Source organism: Fukomys damarensis, unplaced genomic scaffold (genome assembly GCF_012274545.1).
Source record: "Fukomys damarensis isolate Sample0158 unplaced genomic scaffold, DMR_v1.0_HiC HiC_scaffold_23, whole genome shotgun sequence".
NCBI lineage: Eukaryota > Metazoa > Chordata > Mammalia > Rodentia > Bathyergidae > Fukomys > Fukomys damarensis.
Window position 1 is genome coordinate 35,711,256 of NW_022900935.1, and position 5,993 is coordinate 35,717,248.

The 5,993-nt window shown below is 49.0% G+C and overlaps 1 pseudogene; it reads left to right on the forward strand.

Moving 5' to 3' along the window:
* The first annotated feature begins 1,495 nt into the window (after positions 1-1,495).
* LOC104852710 overlaps positions 1,496-5,993 on the forward strand; it is a 10,791-nt pseudogene continuing 6,293 nt past the window's right edge.

Sequence of the window (5,993 nt, forward strand, 5' to 3'; positions counted from 1 at the left end):
CACCGTGGGGAGAAAGGCTCATGCTGTCTCCCTGGCCCTTGCAAGGCTATGCATGAGTCTTCATGTACAGGGCACCAGGAGCTGTGCTTGCAGACATAGGAACCCACACTCTAAGAGGTGTGTGCACCCACATAGAGAGTATCATACAAAAAACATCATGTGCACACCCAGTGGTCTCTGTGCGTGCTCCTGTGGGTCTGGCCACATCTTGCATGGAAGACATGAAGGAGTTTGCATGTAAATGATATGCTGTCCCACAGGCACAAATGCACATGTGCCCTTGGCCCAGTGAACATGGGTCTTGTGAAAGTCCCCAGCCCCACCAATAGATGTGAGTCTGTACGCATCCTTGCCCTTGTGTCTCCACAAGGAATCAGAGACCCAGAAGGCTGTGGTGCTGCTCACACAATTATCTGTAAGTTGGGACTCAGAGAGGAAGAGCAAAAGCCTCGAAGTTAGGAAGCAACACGGGAGAGGGGTGGGATGATGAGCTCATTAGTCCCAAGTCCTGCAAGCATACAGAAGGCTCAAAAAGGATCAGATACCAGTGGTGGGAGGTGCAGAGCCTGGGAGGTGGAGGAGGTGAATTGGAAAACATAGAAAAGGACGCAGAGCAGAAATGAGGAAGCCACTCTGACCAGCATGCTATAATCACCCAGCAGGCCCACCCAGGATAGCCCTTTCTGTCTACCCAGGGATGCTTTCTTAAAGCAGCACACCAGCGTGTGTGTGTGTGTGTGTGTGTGTGTGTGTGTGTGTGTGTGTGTATGACATGGCATGAGCACTGCTGTGCACACGCAGTGGTCTGGATTTGCACAGACCCAGGCTGTCATGGGACTTCACACAGGAGGTGACTGCATCCCCAGGATGTTGGCTTGTATATTCCGATGGCATTTGGATGGCATCTACTGTGTGCATAGGGTGAGTGGAAGAAGTGGAACAAGATGGAAATGTGACCCTGTCCTTGCGGTTCTTATATTCCAAGTGGGGACAGAAACTCATGCAATGCAGAGAAAAATTGTAAGCAACAAACAGAAGGTGTGAAAGAATTCTACTGCCTGTTTGTACTCAAGCCTTTTCCCTCAAGTGTAAGAGACCCACGGCACTAGGTTGTTGTGAGACCAAAAGGAAGAAATCTATGAGAACCAAATAAAGTATAACACACAAGCCCATGTGGTGGATTTGACCTGGTCTGGCAGACTCCATGCAGGAGGCAAGGACTGACCTGGTCAGGGCAAGCCTGGCCCGAGCCCAGGGAAGGGTGTGATGCTTCTGAACCCCATGCAGGGTGGCCCTTGTTCTCACCACTCACAGTGCCCAAACCATGAAACCTTGACTGTCAGGGAAGAAGAGAACCTTAGGAAAATAGAAATTCAAGCCCTCTGTGTCTCAGAAGGGATCAAACATGGCCTTTCCAGCAGCACATGGAAGGAGCAGCCAACAGCGGGAGGTCTGGCTTCACACGCCCGCTAAAACCAGAGGTGCTTTCGCCGACATGGCACCTTTACCAGGTAAGAAAGGACCTGCCTCTGGGTAGGTGCAGCCCAGTGGTACCCGTCTTGGTGAGCTGGACAGGATCCCCCCTAAGGCAGATGTCCTGTATAACTCCACAAAGTGGCCCTTGCCAGGTGGGCTCAGCCATGGTGCAGCCGTGAAGGGACAGCAGTACAGGACCTTGTGTTCACTTCCACGGAAACTCAGGTTATCACAAGTGACCTAAGAGCAAAATAGGCAAGGGATGGTGGTGAAAAGTCCCATGGGCAGGGAGGCTGCAGGACTGGGGAGGAGGCTGCAGGACTGGGGAGGAGGCTGAACCCAGCTTGAGGGGCAGGAGCAGCTTTGTAGAAAGGTGGTGTGAAGTTCACGTGCAGGTGCACAGAGCAGAGGCCATGGCAAGATACAGAGCTTTTGCTTTCCAGTGCAGGCCTATTGAGGCGATGGACTGAAATGGTCCCTACATCAAACCCGCTCCACTAAAGTAAGGCTGGATACCATGACACTGAGAGACCAAACACACTTACTGTGTATTTTAATTACAATTAGATACTGAAATCACTTGCCATGTGTCTTAAGTCATTTAATCCTACAATAGCCATGCAAGATCGGGGCGTGTTGTTATCCACGCATCCAGACAAGGAAACTGGGTATTAAGTAACTCGCCTGAGTGCCTGCTAAAACATGGCAGAGACGGGGTTGCTCACAAGCTATGCTACTAACCACTGGCCCCCACCAACTTGGTCTGCAAATAGGAGCTGAAGCCAAAGCTCAGACTTTTCAATTCAATTTTATTTTCTTTGAGACAGAATATATCAACACTGCTCAGGCTGGTCTTCAACTACTAGGCTCAGGTCATCTTCCTGCCTCAGCCTCCCCAGTGCTGGGACTAAATAAGTGCATGGTGTCCAGTGAAGCCACTTTTTATAGCTAAGAAACCAAGGGGAATATGGAAGCTGCAAGAATATGCCTCTTAGATGTCCAATCTTGGGGAGCATAATTGACCAATGGTCCTAACCACTGCTCTCTGAAATTCAGCTCCAACTGTTATGGTGTGGATTTAGGATGGTCCCCGATTGTGTGTTCACAGGTGAGGCATTTCGAGGGTGACTGGATCATGGGGGCCCTGTACCCCCCAGTGGATTCATCTTGGAAGGAGTTCAGGGCTAGAAGTGCTGTCAGGAGGTGGGGCTTATTTGGGGTGGGGTCACTGGGGCACAACCCTGAAGGCCGCATCTCCCTACCTGGCTCCTCCCTCCCTCTCTCTGCTTCCTGGCCACCATGCTGTGTGCAGATTTCCCTCCACCCAGCCCCTCTTCCATGCCATTTCTGCCTTGGGGCCAGGCTATCGTGGCCATAACCATGAGCCAAGATAAACCTCTCCTCTTTGAGATGCAGGCGTTAGGTTTCACGTCCCAGCAACAGAGAATGGGGCCAAGACACCAACTCTGCACCATGTGCGCCCCCGGAAACTCCCAGACCCTGTAGGAGCTGAGTGGGACACTGAAGAAGGCCCATTCCTGGAGACACAGGATCCCAGTCCTGGGCAACTCTGGGTCAGCACTGCCCAGCACGTCCTCAGGAATTCTTTAGGATGCCAGGTGCATCTTCCCTCCCTCTGTCCTTCACAGGGGACCAGACCTACAGCTTCACAGCCTCCCTGGGCGTCCTTCACATTGTCTCCCACAGGCATTTACCCTACCGATTTTTTCATGCTTAATCCTGTCTTTCCTGCTACTTCTTGGGAGACCTGGGCTAACACAGAAGAGGTACACTGTCTGAGGAGAAGAAGGCTCGGGGTAGGTGACCAGAAACCCTGGATGGCAGGTGAAGGGGGCATTCAGAGTGAAGCCCTCTCCTTTTACTCTCATCTGCAGGCCTGGGAGAGGCTGTTTTTTCTTAGAGACACCTTCCTCTCCCACCACACACCCTCCTCTCTCCCCTTCCCTGCTATTACTGACATTGAACTTGAGGGCTTTTTCCTGGAAGCCTGGACACCACCCCAGCGGGCGGTGCCCCTTCTCTGTGCTAGCATCACCCCCTGGCCTCCAACTATTAGGAACAGTGTCACCCAGCAGCAACCCTTGCATCCCCTGCTGGCCCGGGCTCCCTGAAGATGGCCTCATCCATTCCCTCTGACTGTGCTCTAGTACAGCCTGAGCCAGTGGTCTCAGGAATGCAGGACACTGACTGAAGGAGAACATTAATAAATGCACACACAGCCTCCCTGCAGAGCCACGGCCTGCCTTGTATCGCAGACACTGTACCTGCATCCAGGGCTCCCTGTGAGCCAAGTACTTTTGGCTCTGCTGATCAGAAGGTGCTTGGCTCTGGATGCTCTCAAATTTGCTAAACATCAGCTTTCTTATCTGTAGCAAGAAGTGATAATGTTCAAACTTGCCAGGTTGTAAAGATTAAAAAACAAACACGTAGCATATAACACAGTGGCTAGCACAGTAACAGGAACCGAAACACATCTGGCCACCAGACCTGGCCTGTCAACTACCCCACAACAGACCTCTCACCCAAATTCAGCAGCTCTGCACACACCAGAACCTCTGCCTTCGTGGCTGTACTGAAAACACCGCTACGTATGCTGTGCCATCTGCTCTACCCGCTGTCTCTCTTCCCAGGGCCCCATTTTCTCATCCCCTGATTATTAAGGACATCAGAAACACACATTGCTCTCTTGCCGCCGTCGTAGTCACTGGGGATTCAGAAATAAAGAGACGAGAGCCTTCTTTCTCAGAGCTGGTGGTCCAGTGAGGGTCAGAGACAGACTAGAAATGAGTGCAAAAATAAACAGTTGTTGAAAAGTAAAAGCCACAACAGGCTAAGACTCAGCTGCTGGCATGTGACAACCCATATCCAAAATTTTCCCATAGTCAATTTTAAGTCATTTTATTTTTCACTAGAAGTGATTTGTTGTATATGAGTTATGTGTATTCTCATATGTATATGATTTAATAGTTACTACTTCAGGCATATAAAAAGCACAGGTACAGTGAACATCTACGTACCAATCACACAACTTACAGTATAAAATGTCTACATCTCTCTTTCTCTCCCCGGTGGTAACTTTGCCTGACTTTGGCATTTATCATTCCCTGCTGTGTCTTCATACTTCCGTTACACATGTATGTGCGTCTATGAATGATGTACTACATTGTCTGACTTATTTTTTAAACTCGCTTATTTACATTTTAGGTTTCTCATATAAAAGAATAATATAATATTTAATTTTCTGAGCCTGGATTATTTCATTCAGCATGATGGTCTTAGGTTCCATCCACTTTCCTGCAAATGGTGTGATTTCATTCTTCTTATGGCTGAATAATATTCTTTTGGGGGGTGTTTTTGTTTGTTTGTTTTTGTTTTCGTTTTTTTTTTTCTTGACACAGGGTCTCACTATGTAGTTGAGACTGACCTGGAACTCACTATGTAGCCCAGGCTGGTCTCGAACTCACAGCAATCCTCCTGCCTCAGCCTCCCGAATGCTGGGATTATAGGCATGCACCTCCATGCCCGGCCTAGCTGAATAATATTTGATTGTGGGTATACACCACATTCTCCTTATCCAGTCACCTGTTGAGATTTCTTTATCCATTCACTTTGTTTAAAATTTATATAAATGTTGTATACTGTATGTGTCACTCCACAACGTTTTTGTTGTTGCTCAACATTATGTTTTTTGTCACTGATGTTCTTGGCAGTATTGGGGCTTGAATCCAGAAAGCACCGAGCTAAATCCCCAACCCTTTTTATTTGTTATTTGAAGAAGCGTTCCCCTAAGTTGCCCAGACTGACCTCTCCTTTCAAACCCTCAGCCTCCTAGCAGGTGGGATTACAGTATGTGACATCACACCTAGCCCACATTTCGTTTCTGAGATACTTCCATGTTGATACCTGCGTCTCTAGTGCACTCGTTTTCACTGCTCTGTAGTACTTGGTTGCATGGTGAGACCATAGCATTGACCTATTTTCCTAAAGATACATATTTGATTTGAGCCAACAGAATCACTGTCTGTGAGCATCTAATTAGATGTGGGAGACAGTTACTAGAGAAGCTTGTGCGAACGATAAAGGAGGAGAGCAGGAAGAGGCAGGGAGCCCCCAGACCATGATGTGGGGCTGACACGTGTGAGAGGAGAGTTGAAGGAAGGTGGACAGAGTAGGAAGAGCTTCTGAGTCTTCTAAGTCTCAGCCAGGCCAGCAGGGAGGGCCCCCGGAGGTCCTGTGCCTCAGGAATGGCCCAGCTCCTATACTATGCTGAGCTCAGTGGCTGGCTGGGAGCATTCCAGGGGAAACCAGCAGTGATCTGAACACACATGGTAGAGCATGCATCAACCATACCCCCAGAGCAGATTCTCTCAAAGAGTAACTGCAGCCCTCCATGGCTACACACTGTGCATGAGCAGAGAGGAAGCAGAAACTAGCTCTTCCTGGAGAGCTTTCACTCAGCCCTTCCTCCTCTTTTTTTTTTTTTTTTTTTTTTTTTT